Source organism: Bactrocera neohumeralis, chromosome 2 (assembly GCF_024586455.1).
Source record: "Bactrocera neohumeralis isolate Rockhampton chromosome 2, APGP_CSIRO_Bneo_wtdbg2-racon-allhic-juicebox.fasta_v2, whole genome shotgun sequence".
Taxonomy (NCBI): domain Eukaryota; kingdom Metazoa; phylum Arthropoda; class Insecta; order Diptera; family Tephritidae; genus Bactrocera; species Bactrocera neohumeralis.
In genome coordinates this window covers 30,643,301-30,667,215 of record NC_065919.1, presented here as the reverse complement: position 1 = coordinate 30,667,215, position 23,915 = coordinate 30,643,301, and the positions used below count along the sequence as shown (strand labels likewise).

The following is a 23,915-nucleotide window of genomic DNA, read 5'->3' as shown; positions in this document are numbered from 1 at the left end:
AGCTGCCCGAATGTGACTCGCCGGTATTTTGGCACACTCACGGACAATGGCTTTCTTCAGCATGTCGAAGCTGGTGTATTTTTTACTTCGAACTTTGTTCTCCAAAATGGCCCAGAGAGAATAACCCATTGGATTCGCATCTGGTGAATTCGAGAGCCATTGTGTGCTCCTAATGAAGTTCGGAACGTTGTTTTTCAGCCATTCTTGGTTCACTCGCGCTTTGTGAGACGGTGCTGAGTCTTGTTTGTTTACCCACGGCTTCAAAGCAGCCTCCAGAATACTTTCCTGATAATTTGTCGCATTTACTTTGACGCCAAGCTGAAAACAATTGGAGAGCGCCCATCTGCGGTGACAGCGGCCCAAAGCAATATTTGTGGCGGGTGCTGCCTCCTGGTGGCCAACCTATGACTTAGATTCTCATATGAACGGTCGGTCAAGTAAACTCTATTGTTTTGAGAGTTTACGAATTGCTCAATTGGAAAAATTTTTTCGTCAGAAAACACAATGTTCGAAATTTGACCGCTTTCATGCGCCTTTTGGAACTTGTAAGGCTTGACCTTGTGCTCATTTTTCAATACACGTCGGATGCTGCGGTTGGATATTTTCAGTTCTTTAGCCATTTGATTGGCACTTCGTCATGGATTTCGCTCAAGTCGCTTCTTCACTTTCCGAACCATCTCACGTGACATTCCAGTCTTTTGATGACCACCTCCATGGCGTTTTGCGATGCTACCAGTATCATTGTGACGAGTGATGGTGCGATAAACAAAAACTTTAACCACATTAAGGTGTTTGAGCTCACGAAAAATTGCTGGTTGTGATTTTCCAGCTAAATATAAAGCAATCACACTATTACGTTTGAATTCCATCGTTGATCACTTTTTTTGCGTTCACTTTTGACAAAACGCTTTTGTACACTTGTGAACAATACTCCGAACTGTCACTCAGCAAATTTATAAACAGCTGATTCCAGTGCGACAGCTGCGCGAACGGTCATTCATTCTCATTATTTTGGAACTGTTTTTAATATAAAGTTGTGCCAACTCTTGAAGGTAATTTCCCGCTTTTGGTCTTTTCAAATTGCGGGAGTATTAAATATTCGGTTACACCCGGACTAAGGTCATCCTTACTTGTTATTATACTTCTTTTTTCAAAAGGCACGGGCATACAATCCTTATTCGTTGATGGCCTTGAAAGCGTATAAAAACATATAAAGCTGATTTACATGCAAATTTTGCTTTGCTTTGCTTCAGACTTTTGCTTTGACGGATAAATTGAATTTACGCTTTTGAAGAGGTACCTTTTAATAAAAACTTTCAAGATCAGATTTAGCTGTTTTCACTTATTTATTTTATTTCCAATATTTTTCAAAAAGATCCAAATAAAAACAATATTGATACATATGTGTGCCTATTTATAGTTTGAACTGTCAAACAAAAATTGTGTCATCAGTGGCTTAATAATTTCAATATTTTTTGACACAATAGGAATATCGAAATTCCATCGTATCTCTTTTGACAATGCCAGATGTGCATTTACCGAGTGTTACTATTTTATTTCATCATTGCATGTTTTCTAATTCGTGTCAAAAATGTGAAAATGGTCTAATAAAAATATTAACGGTTAATTTAATTTTTGACGAGCTTAGGATACAGAGCTAATACAAAGATTACTCTTACACATAAAATAATCACTAATTCAGGTAAAAAACAATATTTTACACAAAGAGGTACTAGGAGATGGATTCTAATTGGTTAAGAATCATTGATAAGTGGACCGTTATATCTGTACAATACACCTCATAACTGCTAAACAAATTTGAACATTGAATTTTGCTACTAGTTATATCCGTACGGCGAACTCAGAAATTAACCTCCGTAAAGGGATTAGATGCAAAATTGTTTAAAATGTGACAACTTTATAAAACAGAATAGCGCGCCTCAGTAAGCGGTCTCTAATCCCTATTTAAGACATTTTGAAGCAAAGTCTCAATTTATGATCACTTACTATTCACAATATAGTCTCTAGTCGTTAGTCACAAAATATTGTAGCAAATTTGTCACCTGATTGTTAATACAGCAAGATTGCACAGTAGTTTTGTTCACCTAATGGTTGTTTGTACTTGTACTTGTATTACTTAAAACTAATCGAGATAGACTCACTTCATCAATTCTAACCAAATTTGATATACACGTATCATATTCCCATGTTACAATGGTCGAAGTCGGATAAGAATCACGCCTACTTCCCATATAACACAATTTAAATCTATTCATTCACTTTCTAGTAAACAAATTAAGAACCAATCAATATATCCGGATTAAACATGGTTTCTATATTGCATTTGAGGTGTGCCACTTTATGACTAAAAAGTGCCCGAATCGAATTATAACTACTCAAGCCCCAGATACCGGAAATGTGGATTACACAGCCTTCGGCTGAATTTTTTCCGAAAATATCGATCAAAATGTGAGACATATAATTTAAAGAAGCAAGTGGAATTTAAACTTCTACTATATGAAACGTAGGCGTGGTTGTAGTCCGATTGCGCTTACTTCGGTCGGTCGAGTCCCGAGCTATGTGATTTTACATAAAAGTGGGCGGTACCAGGCCCAGCGTCCAATTTTAACCCGGTTCGCTTAAAGGCATCTCTGGTGTAATGTTTCATGTTTCCGGTATATTTTTTCTTCTTCTTTACTGGCGTGGACACCGCCTACGCGGTTATAGCCGAGTTAACAATAGCGCACCAATAGTTTCTGCTTTTAGCGATTTGGCGCCATTTCGAGATGCCAAGTGCAGCCATGTCCTTATCCACCTGATCTCTCCAACGGTGTGGAGGTCTTCCTCTGCTCCTTTTGTGCTGGACTTTCAGAGCAGGAGTGTTTTCATTCATACGGACGACATGTCGTCGTATAACTCGTACAGCTCATCGCTCCATCGAATTCGATATTCGCCGTTGCCTATGCGCAAAGTCTTTCTCTCGAAAACTTGTAACGTCGGCTCATCAGATGTTACCATCGTCCATTCTTCTGCACAATATAGCAGGACGGGAATAACGAATGACTTATAGAGTCTTTGTTCGTTGAAAGAGGAATTCCATTCCCAATTGCCTACTTAGTCCGAAGTAGCACCTGTTGGCAAGAGTTGTTCTGCAATGAATTTAGAGGCTCACAGGTCAGAAACGATTTTTTACATATGGTATGGTTCAAGTAGCTCATGACTTTCGGTCTTAGACCCCGTCATCCGTTTGAAGGCGAGCTAAAGTAAGAAGGCGAAACGTCCCCTCCCCAGGGTTGTTTGCTGGGTTTAGGAATCGCCACCAAAAAAGCATCACCAATGAAAAGAAGAAATCTGCGTCGGATAAGAGGCCCCTCTGTGGCATATTTAGTCTTTGATTTATCGCACATTTTGTATTTTTTAATAGTACCGTTTTGAAGAGTGAGCGGGACTAGCTTCCGATTTCATCCATGTTTAAGATGCCGCTAAGGGTGCTAAAGGATTTGTTTAAGCGAATTTGGTTATTGTGGCTTATGTGGTTTAGGAGATATGTACACTAAGCAAAATAGAGGGCCACGCCCACTTTTTCAAATTTTTTAGCCCAGAGGTGCTCATTGCTACTGCGATGCCATGTGCCTTTAACGCTTAGTTATGGCCTTTTGTGGGCGGGGCAGTGGTCCAATCCACCTCACTCTTTTGCCAAGGATCATGTGTCACAAGTTTCATCAAAATATTTTAATTTTCATTGACTACACGGACGGACGCACGGTCGAACAGACGGACAGTCACCCGGATTTCAACTCATCTCGTCATCCTAATCATTTATATATAATATACAACCTTTTATATATCTCGATTAGTTTTAGGTGATACGTACAACCAGACGGAGAACCAAACTGTTATACTCTCTAGCAAAATGTTGTAAGAGGATGAAAAGATCAAGACTGTGCCAAAGCTTTAACCAACATCATGTTGCATAGCTCCTTGCACCCATCGACCCCATTGATATCTTTGTTCGGTTCTTGCTAATTGCGAGAATTAAGTAACACTTGCCACACCAACCCCAACACCAATAGAGTGTCAAACCAACTTGGCTTATAAATAACCGCAGCTTTTGCTCTTCCCTGCATGGCTGTATTGGCATCGGTGCTAGCCCTGTCTCCTACCTGCTCATGGCCAGACAGTCCCTTCGCTGCTTTGAAATTCATGATGAGCTCTGGCTATCGTTGTGACGGTAATTTATGCGCATCTCGTAATTAAGTCGCCACAGTGCAAAGTGCCTGAGAACGGGTATTAGAGGCAGCTAGTTATATTGGGCGAAGGCGAAGGTGTGGCAATTGAAAACGAACCCATTTAAAGTGAATTCAAAGCGACACGCCAAGACAAGTATTTGTGGTGCGCTTTTGAAATAGTTTGCTTTGACTCAAAAGATTAGTTAATTAAAAGACACCGTAAGTGTAGTCTCGTTGTGGCAAGTGAAATGTTTTGAAATTCGTTGCAAGGAACCAAGAAAAGGGATTGCATCTAAATCTGTTAGCAAAACTTGCGTAATTGAATAATTTGCATGAAATTACATTAATGAACTGCAATGGTAATAGGGACAAACCGATATACATTTATATACACTATATAAAGCATATGTATATATTTAAGTAAAAAAGTACTTTCGGAGGAAGGAGTTGTTGGTAAATTGAACCACATCAAGGTGAATGAATACTCAATAGCGCAACGGATTCGCCTGATTTGTATATAACATGGTATGTTTTTCCAGGAGTCCTTCAGTCTATTAAAAATGTCTCGTTTATTGGAACGACAAGAAAATCGGTCGAGCTTGCTATAATTGCTCAATATGATTTAAGTTCGGGCTTTGGGCAACCCCAACCTATACAACACAGTTCGTGCACATGTTTGTTATAAACCGGTGAGATAAGATGTAGACCATTTTGTGAGTCTTGTCATATTTCAGGGTTTTTTTTCAAACAGTATCAATGGGAATGCTAAACTTACATGTTGGTATTATTATAGGAACATTATTTTAAATTCATGTAAATAATATTGTAAATAATTCATCTTGAAACCATTTGCTGAACTTACATTAACCACAACTCTTGGTCAGAGATTATTTCAAGTGTCACTACATTTTAAAGATTGTCCTTATTTATGTAGGTACGAAATATCGAAGAATGTAAAGGAAATCTTATTTCAATTAATGTAGGCATTCATATTAGACTGCAGAAGTCCGCAAAACATGATTTTCGCTAAGTTATTTAAGCGTTTATGCTTGTAACTCTGTTTTAAATGTTTCCGTGTCATGGGTGTCAGCAGAGTGAAATTCATATTGCTCACTACAATAATTCAGCATGAACAGCATTAACACTGAGCAAACAAGTGGCTATAAATTGCAAATGCATTGCAGATAATTTTGACATTTAGCACATTCACACAGCTAACTTGCTCAGCTCCAGCAAAGAGCCGTTAACACAGTAAATGTCAAAATCCATTTCAGTTATTATGTATCTATTAAGAGATAATGGGAAAATGCCTAAAATGAACATAATATTTACATTAGGATAGGACAAACATAACTGTAATATGTGTTACAACTATGACTAAGCAATAGTATGGATGAGCGATTAAATGCTTATCGCCAAAGGGCTCCCAACAACAAAAGTATTAAATATATGCGTAAAAAATAAACAAAAATCCCAAATTAACTTTAATAAATCGATCACAAAAATTATGATTCAAGGTATTTAATGACATTTTAACTGTGATGAAATAATATTTTAACTACCCTACCACTCCTAGGAGAGATAACTTTCATTTAAGCCTCTTTAAATCCAATTTATGTGACTAGAGACAAATTTCATTTAATTTTTATTTAACTTATTTCTTTAGAGTTGGGAAATTTGAGATTTTATGCTTCAGGTAAGTTTAAATACAAATTTTTTTGTTACTTTAGTAATACACAATACAATGTATTTACAGCAGTGATCAAAATAATAGAGTGGTATGTATTTGAACGTTAAATTCATCGTCCTCAAAATTCATGTCAATTCAGCAGGTTATCGTCACTTTCAAGAAATGTCCAATTGAGAAAAAACAAGAAACAATGTTTCTGTTCAAATTTTGCGTCCTATTAAAAGGGATGAGAAAGATACAAAACAAAGGTAGTGCTGCCACGTGATTTTTCTAATGTTTAATATAATGCACTACGTCAATGATGCATTAAATTATATTTACTTTGAAATAAAAAAATGTTGTATTAATCACTGTTTCCTTATTCTTTTATAGCTTGCTGCTGCGGCAAATATTGTTACAGGGCAGAACCATAATAAGCGCCTCTTATCCAAACGATCAGTGGAGTTATAGTAGCTGTAAGTCTGAAAATACCATACCCGGACCTACGTAATAAGTACTTAGTTCTAGTCTTATCATACTTGAGCCATATCTGCTTCGTTATCTTTCAGTTGGTTATTGATTTCCATCTACATTGAGCTAGGTCTTCAAAGTGATATAATCTCTTTTTATTGTTCCCAGCGCTCATGATATTAATTCCGCTTCGGATTTATCTGAAGAGGCTCAAACTAGGAGCCTTGTCTGCTTTTTCGTTATAAAAAATGTTCCTATCGCAGTGAATCCACACTAAGGCGAAGTGAAGTTGTCTTGCCAGTGGGCTTAAAGACTTCTTGCAATTGTTAACTACGTTGGAATGAATAGAAGGCGTCGACGAGCCCTGCAGTTCTGTCTGGCTATTGGTGTATATGCTTGCTTTCCATATCTTTCCGTAGTTATTTAATACAGTACCATAGGCCTTCTCTATATCCAGGACTACCGTTTGGAAGATACTGGCTGAGATTGGTAGTCAGATAGAGAGAGATTTCAAGATCAGACACTAAATCCTGTATTCTTATGGCAGAACATGCTGATACTTTCCGAATAAAGGCGTCTGTAGGCAGCTGATGCTTGTGTGCATTGAGCATCAATCGGACATGACCCAATAGCATCAGTAACTCCTGCACACGCTGCTCTCTGTAATCCAATTAGTTCCCTCATGCTATATTGTTTCTTTAAAACTGGCCACCAAACCAACCGTACGGACATCTCGGATTGGTTTAATGATCGTGTACATCCACATAACTACATTTGGTTTAAGGCCTCAGTGCTTGCTAAGTGTTCTTTTGCAGGTGTAATGGGCGATATACGCTTTATTTTGGTCTTTATTCAAGGTTAATCTTTCAATTTAGTTTGATATCGATTTCAACCCCCAAATATTTAGATGTGAATGAAAGAGAAAGGGTTGTATCTCCGGATGAGGGAAGGGTCGTTATTCATTGCTCATAGATGTAACCTTCGTAGAGCCCTTTCCATAATCTCACTGAAGGAAACATGACTATCCCCAGCCTCTGTTTAGGTAGCTTGTTCGTGTCCTGGACCATTTGATGCCATTATAAACCGTTCATAAGCAGCAATCGTCTAAGCCGCCAATTGAGAGAAAATCGATAATCGTGCCTATTTTTTTATTGTTGAAAGCTCCTTCAAATCAAGAAAGGCCGCCATTGCGTACTGTTTGTGATATAGTGACTTTTCAATACATTTGTCACTTCGTGTACGGCAGACCCTTTGGGTATGCATGTTGCGCATTCGAGGTATTGATCTTACCTCCATTAGCCTTTCTAGAACCTTAAACATGAAGCAGTAGCACCAATATGTGGTCGCATCATTCTGCTGTATTTGCAAGTATGTCAGGTTGTATCTCCATAGCGGTTTGATCACTTAGTGAGTTCCTGTAGAGATTCTTCAGCAGAGGAGGTCCAGCCTCGCCCCGTCTTTCTTCTTCTTAATTGGCGTAGAAACCGCTTAAGCGATTATAGCCGAGTTAACAACAGCGCGCCAGTCGTTTCTTCTTCTCGCTACGTGGCGTCAATTGGATATTCCAAGCGAAGCCAGGTCCTTCTCCACTTGGTCCTTCCAACGGAGTGGAGGTCTTCCTCTTCCTCTGCTTCCCCCGGCGGGTACTGCGTCGAATATTTTCAGAGCTGGAGTGTTTTCGTCCATCCGGACAACATGACCTAGCCAGCGTAGCCGCTGTCTTTTAATTCGCTGAACTATGTCGATGTCGTCGTATATCTCGTACAGCTCATCGTTCCATCGAATCCCGTATTCGCCGTGGCTAACGCGCAAAGGACCATAAATCTTTCGCAGAACTTTTCTCTCGAAAACTCGCAACGTCGACTCATCCGTTGTTGACATCGTCCAAGACTCTGCACCATACAGCAGGACGGGAATTATGAGTGACTTATAGAGTTTGATTTTTGTTTGTCGAGAGAGGACTTTGCTTCTCAATTGCCTACTCAGTCCGAAGTAGCACCTGTTGGCAAGAGTTATCCTGCGTTGGATTTCTAGGCTGACATTGTTGGTGGTGTTTACGCTGGTTCCAAGATAGACGAAATTATCTACGACTTCAAAGTTATGACTGTCAACAGTGACGTGAGTGCCAAGTCGCGAATGCGACGACTGTTTGTTTGATGACAGGAGATATTTCGTCTTGCCCTCGTTCACTGCCAGACCCATTTTCTGTGCTTCCTTGTCCAGCCTGGAGAAAGCAGAACTAACGGCGCGGGTGTTGAGGCCGATGATATCAATATCATCGGCATACGCCAACAGCTGTACACTCTTATAGAAGATGGTACCTTCTCTATTTAGTTCTGCGGCTCGAACTATTTTCTCCAAAAGCAGGTTGAAAAAGTCGCACGATAGGGAATCGCCTTGTCTGAAACCTCGTTTGGTATCAAACGGCTCGGAGAGGTCCTTCCCGATCCTGACGGAGCTTTTGGTGTTACTCAACGTCAGTTTACACAGCCGTATTAGTTTTGCGGGGATACCAAATTCAGACATCGCGGCATAAAGGCAGCTCCTTTTCGTGCTGTCGAAAGCAGCTTTGAAATCGACGAAGAGGTGGTGTGTGTCGATTCTCCTTTCACGGGTCTTTTCCAAGATTTGGCGCATGGTGAATATCTGATCGGTTGTTGATTTTCCAGGTCTGAAGCCACACTGATAAGGTCCAATCAGTTTGTTGACGGTGGGCTTTAATCTTTCACACAATACGCTCGATAGAACCTTATATGCGATGTTGAGGAGGCTAATCCCACGGTAGTTGGCGCAGATTGTGGGGTCTCCTTTTTTATGGATTGGGCATAGCACACTTAAATTCCAATCGTTGGGCATGCTTTCGTCCGACCATATTTTACAAAGAAGCTGATGCATGCACCTTATCAGTTCTTCGCCGCCGTGTTTGAATAGCTCGGCCGGCAATCCGTCGGCCCCTGCCGCTTTGTTGTTCTTCAGGCGGGCAATTGCTATTCGAACTTCTTCATGGTCGGGTAATGGAACGTCTGCTCCATCGTCATCGATTGGGGAATCGGGTTCTCCTTCTCCTGGTGTTGTGCGTTCACTGCTATTCAGCAGACTGGAGAAGTGTTCCCTCCATAATTTAAGTATGCTCTGGGCATCAGTGACTAGATCACCTTTGGGGGTTCTACAGGAATACGCTCCGGTCTTGAAACCTTCCGTAAGCCGCCGAATTTTTTCGTAGAATTTTCGAGCATTACCCCTGTCGGCCAGCTTATCAAGCTCTTCGTACTCACGCATTTCAGCCTCTTTCTTCTTCTGTCTACAAATGCGTCTCGCTTCCCTCTTCAACTCTCGGTATCTATCCCATCCCGCACGTGTAGTGGTCGATCGTAACGTTGCGAGGTAGGCAGCCTGTTTTCTCTCCGCTGCGACACGGCACTCCTCGTCGTACCAGCTGTTCTTTTGCACTTTCCGAAAACCAATGGTTTCGATTGCAGCTGTACGTAAGGAGTTTGAAATGCCGTCCCACAGTTCCCTTATACCGAGTTGTTGACGAGTGCTCTCAGAGAGCAGGAGTGCAAGCCGAGTAGAAAATCGTTCGGCTGTCTGTTGTGATTGCAGCTTCTCGACGTCGAACCTTCCTTGTGTTTGGTGGCGCGCGTTTTTTGCTGCACAGAGGCGGGTGCGAATCTTAGCTGCAAAAAGATAGTGGTCCGAGTCGATGTTAGGACCTCGGAGCGCACGCACATCTAAAACACTGGAGACGTGTCTTCCGTCTATCACAACATGATCGATCTGGTTGGTAGTTTTTCGATCCGGAGACAGCCAGGTAGCTGATGAATCTTCTTATGCTGGAATCTAGTACTACAGATAACCATATTTCGGGCCCCGGCGAAGTCAATCAGCCTCAACCCATTTGGGGATGTTTCGTCGTGGAGGCCGAATTTACCGACCGTAGTGCCAAATATACCTTCTTTGCCCACCCTGGCGTTAAAGTCGCCAAGCACGATTTTGACATCGTGGCGGGGGCAGCAGCTCTCATAAGCGCGCTCCAAGCGCTCATAGAAGGCATCTTTGGTCACATCGTCCTTCTCTTCCGTCGGGGCGTGGGCGCAAATCAGCGATATGTTGAAGAACCTCGCTTTGATGCGGATTGTGACTAGACGTTCATTCACCGCAGTGAATGATAGTACTCGGCGACGGAGTCTCTCTCCCACCACGAATCCTACACCAAACTTGCGCTCCTTTATATGGCCACTGTAGTAAATGTCACAAGGACCTACTCGTCTCTGTCCTTGTCCCGTCCATCGCATTTCTTGGACGGCGGTGATGTCAGCCTTTGTCTTTACGAGGACATCAACCAGCTGGGCAGCGGCACCTTCCCAATTAAGGGACCGGACATTCCAGGAGCATGCCCTCAATTCGTAGTCCTTATTTCGTTTGCCATGGTCGTCATCAAAAGGGGGGTCTCTCATCCGAGGCTGGTTGTAGCTCTTCACTGGGGGTGTTTTTTACGTGGCGGGTCCCAAACCCAGCGCACAACCCTTGTAGGGAATGTTTCGCCTTCTCACTTTAGCTCGCCTTCGAACGGATGTTCTTAGGCTACCCAGAGGATACTTGGTCAAAAACCGGAAGTAGTGAGCTGCTTGAGCCATGTGTAAAAGAATCGTTTCTGGCCACTCCCAAGTGAATGGCGATCAGAGAACTTTCCTCACTTGCGTGAACTTATACACATGACTCCATCCTCGCCCCGTCTTTAGGTAAGATATATTGATGTGTTCCTTAGACAGTATCTTACTCAGTCTTGCCGATTGTTTGCAGCTTTCTGTCGATATGCCTCTGACAAGGGCCTGCCTTTGCTTTCCTAACCTTTTTTTTTAGATTTCTTTAAGTTATCATTATACGGTTGCCAGATTTTGGTCGTATACAGACACGCGGAAGACATTTATATATTCTTGTATAAGTACTTTATAGGTCCTATAATGTTAGCTTTTGGGTTTTACTAATATCGTGGCAAACTTAATATATCCTGTTCAGGATGTAAAAACAGCATCTGTATGTATCGTATCCTATTGGGGATTATAATAGTTTTTTAGCGTTGCCAATCTCTGAATGAACCTTATCAAAATAATAGTAACGAGAACAACATTGTACAAGTAAAGACGTGCTGGCGCTTATCTTCCAAGGGAGCCCTAAGTTTTTTTTTTATATGAAAAACACTGTTCAGACTATATAATATAATTCGAAGCACATGATCAAGACCCACAATAAGCAAGCAGAGACTCATATCGTGGTAGAAATCAGTATTTTATATAGTTGAATGAAGGATCAGTATGTTTTGGGGTCGACTTATTCGGTGACTGTGAGTTTGGTTCGATTTCGAAAATTTTTAGACATCAGATGTCAAGTTTTATTTCAACAACGTCATTAGATCTCGATTTATATTCTGTAGAGTGAAAGAATTTTATGGAGTCTAAAATTGTTGTACATATTTGGGAAGTAGGCCTAATTGTTGACCGATTCGACCGATTTTCACAATATACCGTGAGAATGTCTGAGAAACATGCCAGAAAAGAAAAAAGTTTTATGGCTGGCCTTAATAAAACCCAAATATATAACAAAGTAGTTCAACATGAAACAACATAAAGTATTCCTCGAAATTGAATATATTAAATCGTCCAATATTTTGTTTGTGGTTCGAACAGTCTAAAAACACTGTGTAATTGAATCCATGCTGACATTATAGCGGGCCATTTAAGATAAACGAATTGTTCCAATTTTATTCAAATTAAATATAAATATTGACTTCAACGCTTTACTTTGCTTTGGCAGATGAAGGTCGCAACTCAAATGAATGCCTCTTTGCCGCTTACCAAAAAGTTTGCGTTGACGGCTGCCAATGAAAAGCAAAAATCAATAGAGTCTGAAAAAAGAAACATATGTATTTGCGCACACATGTAACGATAGACATACATACATAGACTTTGTAAAATTGCATATAATTGTGTGTATATGGGTCACTACTACACCCAACAGTGGCTCACGACTTTTAACCCTAGGGACCAGTTCGATTCAGGAAAACTACTTCTTAGAAGACTGCTTTTATTTTTGTATGTTAGCTGAAATATTACCTCTATATTCCTCATCCTAGGATAGGTATGGATCGAAACCACCCATTTCTATTAACGAGTTATTTAATGCTAATCGAAGTATTCCGGCTTAAGTATATTGTATTTATACGGCATCAAAGTCAATCAAAGTGAGGAACGTTGGATGCAGGGAGGATACAGAGGTTCTCATATTTTGCATTTAGCGGTAAAGAACCATTCTGCCCATATTTTCATGAGAATTTCAGCAATTTAAAAAAAATAAACTATTTCTGCTCAGTTCCTTTTCGACATGAAGCAAGTAGGCATGGTTGTAGTCTAATTATGAGATTTTGTCTAAAGTGGTCGGTGTCATGCTGCTTGTTCGTTTTGAACCTGCTATATTATAATTACTGTTACATTAAATGTGGAGTGTTTATTCTCCGCTCTCACTCATTTCTACACTTTGTTATTCGGATCGGATCACTGTAACATATACCCTTTATGCCAAAAAAATGCATCTGTGAAGGGTATTATAACGTCGATGCAGCCGAAGTTAACGTGTTTTCTTGTTTCACATGTTGCAGTCACTGTAAACATTTTTGGGTATGTGGCAGCATTCAGTGCACACAGTTGCATGCAACTCGAGACCACTGCAAAGTCTGCAGCAAACGCCACCAACATTGCTCACAAAATGCCAGATTTGGCATTTAATTTTCCCAATTTGCATGCAAGTGGGAATAGCCACCACAGACATACATATGTATATGTGTACATATGTATATGTGTACATATGCAAAGTACAGACATTCATGGCGATGCAAAGTGCCTGTGTAGCAAGCAGCAGAACATAGGTGATGCCGGGAAAGCGGCTAACGGCGCTTTGTTTCCAGCAACAATGGCTGGAGGGCACATCCAATGCTGCATTTGATACTTTGTTATTTCAGCATTCTTTTGGCGCATCGGTTTCCATATCGATTTGGTGTCTGAAAACAAACCGCTCAACGCATTCGTGAATGTGCTCGACATCTGTGCTAAATATGCACACCATACAGATCGTTGTCGCCGTCAAAATCGCACACAAACGTCTCTTTGTGCGCATACAAATTAGAATAATTTTAAAATTGAATTGTGATGAGATTGCGAGAGTAATTCAATTTTACAACATTGAATGCCAAATTGGATAAACGCGCGCGCCAAACAGTGATTTATGTGGTTTAACTTGTAGATAGCAATACAATGGCTGGACTGGTTCTGCCAGCTAAGAGCTAAAGAGCGGTCGTTGTAACTCATTTAAGGCCGATTATCTATTCACGCTCCAATAACAAGCTCTTCTAGAGGCTACAAAAAGTCGCTTTTGCTTCCTTAAGTTACCTTCCTTTTCCTGGCTACAGCCTAACTTCATGCAGAAACAAGTACGGTTTCGAAAAACAAAGCCGGTGTCATATTTTCTGGAGTTGGCAAATCTTTACATTAGAAAATTTTGCGAAAGAATTCAATATTTACTATTCGACTAAATTATAAATGGATCACAATTACATTTGTTAACTTTACTTAAGTTATATGTTATATCAACAGTTAGCTTTTAGACCGACTTCTTTCATATTCAGCTGGTGGTTAAGGATTAATTTCAATGCATATTGAACTAGAGGCATTGCCAGTTCATCGTTTTTTTCATTCGCAATAGCTAAGTTATTTCCAAAAACAACGTGGTTGGCAATAGCGAGAAGCCTCATTTTGACAGATGAAAATATGAAATAAGCCAAGTGCGTTTCATGTATTTGTTAACGGTTTGGTTATTAGATTATATATTATGACGGTCAAATAAAATACGACTAATATATCGAACTGTTCGAAATTGAGTATATGTAGGCTATGAGAAGTATTGGAAATAGTGCAGACGATTACCATAATATACTGAAAGTGTCTTACATTAAGCTAGCTCACATATTCTCGATTTCAACCGGAAGTTCGAAAATCGTTGTATTATAAAGTTTCGCCAAGACCTATGCATACATATTTCGCCAGCTTTGACCTTTAGAAGTTGCAAGAGTACAAAATGTTTGAATTTCAAATATGATGCTGGCCTTATCACCTTTCCTACCCCAACAGTAGATAAGCTGACTGTGACGCCAGCATTTGCTCAAAACTTACCTGTCGAATCATGAAAATGCTATCCTCAATATTGTTCTATTGTCAACATCAAAAATCTTTCTATTGCTACCTTCTTTACTAGTTCGACCATACTACGACCTATTACACAAGGAATCGTCACCTAAAATGCAAAATAACGTATCATCAAAAAATTCAAAATTGAGTTTTTTATTGATTACGAATCACCACGTCAGATTACATGTGTGTCACAAATTTTAAGCTTCTGCGCTCAGAAATACCCAAGTGCAATGTGCCTTGGTTAGGTTAGGTTAAATGGCTGATCAAAGACCGCACTTGGTAGTCCTTTGTGAGTCTATAGAAATGAAGAACTTCTGTGTTCGAACTATAAATTAGCAAAACGTTTCATTTCCTTTCCCGCTAGCTCGGTGGGGTTTGAAGTTATGCGCTCCCAATGTTTAAGTTTTGACCTCCCAGTGAAGAAAGAAGTGATTACTTGTTTTCACCTCACCTTCTTCCATACAGCTTCTGCAGATGACGTTTGGTAGGATTCACGCTTTAATAGGGCAATGGCCTGTTAAAAGCCCCAAAACTAGGGAGGGGCTAGCCTTACTGAGGCAAAGAGGTCACTAGATAACTTGCGATCGATCTTGGGCCCAAAGTCTGGTGCGATAGCGCATGAAACAATATTGGCCCAGCGCTGACCAAGCTTCCGCGTGGCCCAGCTATTCAGTAGTAGTATAAGGTAGCACTGATCCGCTCCCATTCTACCGATAGCGGTTCTAGGGTGCCTTTTCTTGATACGATTACGCTGTGGCCTGGCATCCATAGTCTTATAATACTCGATGCTATTGATAGCGATGTTAGGCACTCTTTGACCAGCCCTGAACGCACTGCTAATGAATTCAAGGCTAGTACCTTAATGGCTTCAACCTCGGCCTGGAAGACATTGCAATAGTCAGGAAGTTTAAAACTGGAGTTGATAGAGAGCTCCTGACAGTAGACCTCTCCACCAACCTTCCCCCCATCACATTGCAATAGTCAGGAAGTTTAAAACTGGAGTTGATAGAGAGCTCCTGACAGTAGACCTCTCCACCAACCTTCCCCCCATCCGTGAAGAAGCTCACTGCCCCTCTCCACCAACGGCGTCATATCACCCACAATTCCTTCACCGGCATATGAGTAGAGAAGCAGCCGCCAGAATTCGGTTTAGCGACTCCATGATCCAGCGATTAGCGACAAATGATCAGTATGTTGAGCTGAGTCGATGTAGCCATGTCCGTCTGTCGGAACTGCCGATATAGCTATAACATATAGCTGCCATACAAACCGAACGATCGGAATCAAGTTCTTGTATGGAAAGCTTTCACATTTGACGTGGTATCTTCACGAAATTTGACATGGATAACTGCTTAAGGTATTAATATTATCTCCGAAAAAATTGTTCAGATCGGATTACTATAGCATATAGCTTCCATATAAACTGAACACATAGTTACTAAAAGAAATGCACCTGTGAAGAGTATATTAAAAAACAAAATTAATATTTAAATTTTTAATTTTTATACAAATTTGGATTGATCATACGTTAGTTCAATACAAAAATATTAGAAACAATTGTATGTAGCTCAAACAGCTCACGACTTCCGGTCTTTGACCAATGAAAAAATACCAACAGCCTCGGAGAAGGAAATGGGTCTGGTGGTGAACGAGGGCAAGACGAAATATCTCCTGTCATCAAACAATCAGGCGTCCCACTCGCGACTCTCACGTCACTATTGACAGTCATAACTTCGAAGTTGTAGATAATTTCAGCTGTCTTGGAATCAGCATTAATACCAACAACAACGTCAGCCTCGAAATCCAACGCAGAATAACTCTTGCCAACAGGAGCTACTTCGGACTAAGTTCATATAGTTGAATTACATTACATTTTTCGAAACTAACGCATTTGACTGGGACAGAAGGTTATAATTGATTGCTTTCTCATTTTACCATATTTGAATATTGTGTAGTTTAAAACGAAAAAAACCAAAGCTCTTGTAAATAATCAATTATTGTAGACAAAAATGGTTCTTTTCAAGAATCGCTGTGATAAACTTTGCTTTTAATACAAAACAGTTTCTCAAAAGTTCTTCGGTAAATATTTGCCATAAACGAAAGGAAATTTAAAATTTCTTTGAATTAGAAAAAACTTTTCTTCATGTAGTACAGTGGTTCCCAAACTTATTTTGTCTACCGCCCACTTTGAGAATAAATATTTTTTTTTCGCCCCCATTTTTTCACCTATTTAAAAACCACTATAACTTCAAATTAATTATTGTGACCTATATATGTATTTTAACGGAGAATTCTAAACGAAACTTTTACTATAACCAGCAACTTGAAACCTGAGCGCAGTATAGTTTAATATCAGGGTCCAATTTACTCAAGAACAGTCGCAAGTCGCCACGTTCGGTAACAAGCAAACGATTTCTATTTTTAGTAAGCAGTGTTGTCACAGCACTAAATCCACGTTCACACAAATATGACGATGGGAATGCTATCAAGAATCGTTGAACGATTGACCACAATCCAGGGTACAATTGCGAGATCGGTTTTTGTAGCCAAAATTCTTGGTAGCCATTTTTGAACTTGATTTTTATTTCCTCTTTTGTTGTCAATTCTATAAGTTCTTCTTCCAGGTGAGGTGACATTGTTGTGTTGACATTTGAAAACGGATCCAACACCCAGTCTGGTATTTCAAAGTTCAAAATGTCCTGGTATCGTTCGGTGAAGTCAATGTGGAGTTTTCCCAAACGAACAAACAATTCGTCGTTACTGCATGATACTGATAAATTCGGAAAATTGTGAAACTCTCGTCTGCCCAGATTCTTTTTGTGTAGAAGCAGTTTGGCTGCGAAAGCAGCAACGACGTTTTTTGTTTTAATTAAATTTAGTTTATCGCCTTGCAGTTGGGGATTCATGTCGTTGAACAATTTATAAAGGTCTGTCATGTAAGCTATATCATTCTTTGATAATATGAGCTTGTCTTGAAATTCTGTATCTTTAGTTTCCAAGAACTCTATAACAGAGTCAAACAGGTTGTAGAATCGAGTCAGACAATTGCCTCTTGATAGCCAACGAACTTCAGTATGAAACAAAAAACGATTGAAATCCTCGTCATTAGTAACACAAAGCTGATGAAATAATCTATCATTCAAAGAGCTGTTGCGGATTTTATTGACTGCTTTGATGACATTTTGCAGTGATTGAAATAGTTTTTCACTTAAGTTTCTAGCAACTGAATGTAGTCTATGAATAACGCAATGTACACCAAGGACATCAGGAATTTTATTTTTTAAGTACGCTATGAAGAATTTATGGCACCCTGTCATAGCCGGAGCGCCATCCGTAGCAACTGAAATAATATTTTTCAAAGGAATTTCTTTCTCATCGCAAAACTTTTCCAATATATTGAATATGGTTTCGCCTTTTGTATCGGTCTCTAAATTTCTATCAAATAATAGTTCTTCACATATTTTCTCATCTTTAATAAATGCACGTTGGTAAAGTGGACTCATCGAGCTGAATTGAGAATTGGCTTGTCCTCAGGTGATCGCAGAATGATTCTTCAATGTTTTCAGCCATTTCATCAATTCGTCTTTCCACAGAATTATTACTCAAAGGAATTTTTCGGATAATATCTGCGGCCGGTTTATGAAGCACGGTAGTTATTACTTCATTTATTGCTGGCAATATTTACTCTTCTCCGATGTTATGTGGTTTGCCTTTTTGAGCAATTAACAAAGAGATATTTTACGAAGCTAGACGTCGTCCGTCGTCATCTTGCTTAGCAGCCGCCGAACATAGTTTTGCTACACTTAGCTGAGTATTATGCTTCTTCTCTAGGTCTTGAAAATATGCTACATTCTTGTCTCTCTTAACTGGATGCATTTTATTCAAATGATCTTGCAGTCTTGAAGGCTTCATTGCTTCATTCGAAAAGGTTTTTAGACATAGAAGACACAAAGGCGAGGAAGGGTTTGTGGAATTTTCAATGAATCCGAATTTAATGTATTCCGCACAGTATTGCCGTCTCTTCTTTTTTACTTCCGACATTGTTTTGCTTTGAGAAATACGTTTAACTTCGCGAGTAGTGTAAAGGAGGCGTAAGTAATGCCCATCTATTGCGGGCAAAACCACAAATGAATATCAAATAAATTTTACATTGTTTATATAGGAATGCTTAAGCACAATTATTATATAGTAGTCCAAAAATATGAATTCTTATTTTTCCCAGAAATACAATTGTAAAAAAGGATCTTTCTCCTTTTCTTATTATCTTATTTTTCCCAGAAATACATTTGTAAGAAAGGATAAAGATCCTTTTTTTATTTTCCTCATAAAAGATTTAAGGAGTTCAAAAGCTCAAAACGTGCGTTACATCAGCTACCTACCCGACGTCATTTCGCAAGGGATAAAATAAATTATTGAAGAGCTCAAAGCATCCGCTACATCAGCTCGAACCTGTCTACCCTACCTTTGCGCAAATGATTATATTACGATAGCAAATGCCTACATACAGATTTGGCAATGGCAATAGCAATGCGTTTGACAGGTAGTATTCTATAAATTCTATCCTGTCGAGATGCCCCGTTATGAAACGGAGCGACCGATTGACATGATTTTAATTTTTTCTATATTCAATAAAATAGGACAGATATATGAACTACGCGGAGAGAAATATAGAACCGAGTTTGAGCAATCTTTTAATTCATATTAGTTGATGTTCACAGGTTGTTGTTGAGAGTCGAGAGCTCATGTAGTCGTTGTCTAAGAGGCCTCTTAGATAAATAAAATTCCAAATAACCCCCCAGGCCTCTACACAACGCTCCCATTTTCTTTCTGGGTCTCTTACCGCCCCCTTGATACCTGCAGCGCCTACAAGGGGGCGTTATCGCCCACTTTGGGAAACACTGATGTAGTACAAAGCCTCCAATCACAAATCTATTGGGGGTTACAATCGTTAAAATATGCACTTTGCAAACATAAGACACATGTCGTATTCTTAAAACACATATATGAATGGGATCACGAAATTACCAAGAGAAGAAGAAGAATATCTTTATACATATTAGTGGGTGATTCAAATCAACTATATAACGAAAATTCTGTAAAGAATATGTTTCTACTGAGCGTACTATTCGCAACACCACCACCCACCTTGAAACCCAACATGCATTATTGGATGAAATTCGATTAGACCACGTCGAGCACGCAGAAACTCGTGAAGTCAGCGACATTTGGTTTCAACAAGACGGCGACACTTCTTACATCGCATCAATCAATTTAATTGCGAGAAAACCAAGGTCATGTGATATCTCACCTTTAGACTTTTTGCTGTGGGGGCATGTAAAGTCTAAAGTTTATTCGGATAAGCCCGCTTCGATTCAGGCGTTGTATGTAGTAAAACATCATGAGTGTCATTCGCCAGTTACCAGTTAAAATGCTCGAACGAGTCATGGAAAACTGGAATTAACGAATGGACCATCTGAGGCGTAGCCGCGGCCAACATTTGAAAGAGTTAATCTTCAAAAAATAAATGCTAAAGAGTATTCTTTCGAATTTTTCTGTATTTTTTTTTTAAGTAGGTAATCTCGAAATGGATTACCCTTTATATATAGTAGAAGTTAGTGGTGTGCAATAAGTCATGAAATAAGCTCACTTTTAGGAATCAAAACCCTTTGAATTCTTAAAAATAACGCTCTGTAAAATAAGCTATGCTCAATTATTTATTTAATTATTTAGCAAGTTCAAATTTTGGTCCTTTACTGATGTTTAATTTTATGGGACACTCATTCCGAACCACCTTATGTAATAATTTGTTTTGAGTTTTTTAACTGGAAAACTCCCACAAAATAAGCTCAAAAGACATCAACCAGACAATCTCATCTTTTTTAATGTTGCTCATAAATAATTCTTAACAATTTAGGGCCTTTCAAGGAAATGAATTAGTTGAGTCCGTTAATTACGATACTTCACTGCAGATTCTCGCCTTAGTAGCACTTATAGAACATTGTGAACAGTACTTTTAACAGCAAATGTGCTCGCATTTAATTATCATCACAAGCACCGTCTTCGCACAGCTCCGGGCAACACCAACCAAGGATCGAGTATAATACATTAATACAGCGGCCAACACTACGGCTTGCAACAGACAAAAAGTGGCAAGGACGCCGGCACCTGCTGCTCACTGTCTTATGAAATGTTGAACACAGTTGAGGAGGTGCTCATTTGAACAGCAGAAACAATAATCAAAGCCAACAGCTTCTCAACAACGCAGGCCACAAGACAAGACTGCTGAGTAAGACCCCACTTGCCGAGAGTCGTTTGATGGCAAGATTTAAGTGCACTGAACAAACACAAATAGAAGCTGCTAACACAATACACTTACCGGACGGCTGGCGAAAGTATGATTGTGCGCTTTCCCACGCGCTGATGGCTGCAAGTGGAAAAGTGTTGACCGAGGTCCACTGGTTGTAATTGTTGTTGACGATTATGCACTTAAGATAACACATAAAAATTACATAAAAGTGGCATCAGCGGCACTAATGGCCCAACGACTATCCGACTGACCGGGTGGCCGACGGCCAACGCAAGACGAGCGCTGATATGCGCCTGCTAACTCTTAGGCGCGGAAGTTTGCGACCCGTAATTGCTTCCGTCTCGCTAACGGGTTATTTGTACTTTCACTTAAGGTTTTAACGAATGCAAATTGCGATTTTTACTTTTCACCACCACCTCGCAGCTTCTCAGCCGCTCAGCCCATGCGTCTTTTCAACGCATGGACTCGAACTTCCGTTTCCGGCTGTCGTTTCGTATCCAAAGCTAATCAACGAATCATTCACAGCTCACTTTAACACCTTTTCTGCACATATGCCACTGCTGACACACATCTCTTCAGCCGAAATATTAAAACTAACGGCACAAATCAGCACTTTTCACACTTCGTAGTCACTTAGCAACAATCACACTGCGTTTTTGCGGAGCTCGCGAACAGCCATATGGACGCAGGCATTTAAAAGAATTTAAAAATTTGTTTTTAGTTTTTTACTTGCCTTTGATGGGCAATCAATCCGAAAACGGTGGACGATTCTTCGCGCTAACCACGACCGATCCAAAGCAGCGTTTCAACCGAACTGTTGCAAACATTCGCCAAGATTTGTGCGGCTCTGCTTGCCTAGCAGGCGCTGACGGTAACAGTTCTGTAGCTAGCATCCTTCGTGTGAATTAACAGAAAATCACTGCAGCTATGCTCGGTCAGCGTTAACGGAGTGCGGCAGTGAACTTTTCCAGCGCGCTGGAATCAGGTGTGTGTATGTGTAGCACATGCGCACTGCCCGAATAAACAAATACAAGATTTTGCGAAAAGCGCGCCAAAATGCTCGCTTGTTGATTGGGAAACCGCCTATTCTCAGCCAACAGGCCACAAAATAAGAAGCAACAACAGACACTCTTGTACAGTTCAATTAATAGCGGGTCGGAGGCATTTGGTGCCGCAGCGTCTTCAAGCAGCTATAATGCTTTGCCCACACTTTAAATTGTGTACGTTGGAGAAGAATTATGGTTCATGTTGTCTACAAACCCCAGCAGACGTGTTTATGGTCATAGACATGTTTACGTTTCGGCTGAAACAATTTGCTTTTCAGAGCAAACAGAAATTAAGAAAGTGCTGCAGGGGTGTGAGGGAGAAGGTCTCAGGTCAATTACGTACTTAACAGTGTTTATGTAAATTTGGCGGAATAAAAATATAAAAAATGTACAATTTGTATACTTCGGGCAACTCATACGAATTAATATTATAGGTAACTAAGTGTGTAAGCAAAAATATGTTATTTTCCCCAAAACCTGCAACCTGTAAGCACTCGAAACAAGAAACAAGCATGTAAAAATATCTCCACGTGGACTATAAATCACCTCAAAGTTACTCGCATTTCATGTAAAATAAGTGATCCATTTAACTTTTCGATGTTTAGCGTAAAAATAAGAGTTGTGTCCGTTCGCAGTATGGAACGTTTTGCGGAAGGACTTTGGATTACTTGCAAAATCCAACTCGGGCAATAATTGACGCCGAGCGACCATCGAAGAAGCAACTTTTCAAACATTGCCTCAAAGAGATTCCATTTTTGAGACGCCATTACATCCTAAAAACATCACCGTTAGGTGTGGCTCTGTGAAGCCAGCCATAATATTACAGTTAGATTAATATCTATACATCTTTTGAAGGAAACTTTTGGTGAGCGCATTAACTATCTCGCGTCAAGGGCCCTTGGCGTGCCCGCCAAGATCATTTAACACCGCTGGTTTTTTTTTTGTGGGGCTATACATATGAAGTCGCTTGTCTACGGAGATAAGCCCCAGTCGATTGACGACTTGGAAGAGAATATTCGCCGCATTATTAGCGGTGAAATTTGAAATAAATTGTGTGTAAATTAAACCTGAACACAAATTGAAAATCTTCAACGAAAACATTTTACTCGTTACTATTTTAAACGACCGAGTATTAGGGTTTGGCCACCGTTTTTTAGGTTAACTTAGCTTATATCGTTCTGTGGTATTAATATCTGAATGAGTGAAACCTTTGCAATTAGTTCATAAGTTCATAAGTTTTTAAGTTACATTTATACCCTGAACAGGGAGTATTTAGCTAGCCACGAAGTTTGTAACAACCAGAAAGAAACTTCGGAGAACATATAAAATATATTTATACTAGTATAAAAATGATCAGCATGACGAGCTGAGCCATATCCGCCTGTCAGTCTATAGATACGCGACCCTTCAGTTTCTGAGATATCGATCTGCACACCTTTTTCTCCCCAAGAAGTTGATAATTTATCAGATCCGTCGATATAGGACCATTTAGGTATTTAACTGTCATACAAACCGAAGGATCAAGCTCAAGTTTTGGTATGGATTTTTTTTTTTTTGGTGAAGAGTATAATAGCTTCGGTGCAGCCGAAGTTAACCTTTTCTCTTCATGCCCTCAAGTTTCCCTTTTTGAAAAACGTTTAAGTAAATATGCAAAGTTTGCTATTTTGAACTCTGTCTACTCTATTTTTCAAGCTTGCAGATTGTTTATAACTTCGCTTAGTAACTCCAAATGTTTCACTCCGTCAAAATGTAAGCGGCCTTCTTCGAAAGTGCTCATTTGTCTCTAAGTATTCGAAAGAAAACCGACTTTTCCAATTCAAATATTGACACAGCCAAGTCGGTGTGTAAATACATGCAAATGGAGGTGCACTTTTGTATTTGTGCACACAAGTAATTACGTCGGTAGTGCAACAAAAGGGGTAGACGTAAATATTACTGTTAAATGACGCACTT

The 23,915-nt window shown here is 39.8% G+C and overlaps 1 protein-coding gene across 1 annotated transcript in view; it reads right to left on the bottom strand.

The window, feature by feature from the left end:
• Positions 1–21,712, bottom strand: part of LOC126763674 (dopamine receptor 2-like) — a 39,168-nt gene extending 17,456 nt beyond the window's left edge. Inside the window, exon 1 of the mRNA XM_050481392.1 lies at positions 20,986–21,712. The gene's annotated coding sequence lies outside the window, so the exon portion shown is untranslated. The remainder of the gene's footprint in view (positions 1–20,985) is intronic.
• Positions 21,713–23,915: the final 2,203 nt, after the last annotated feature.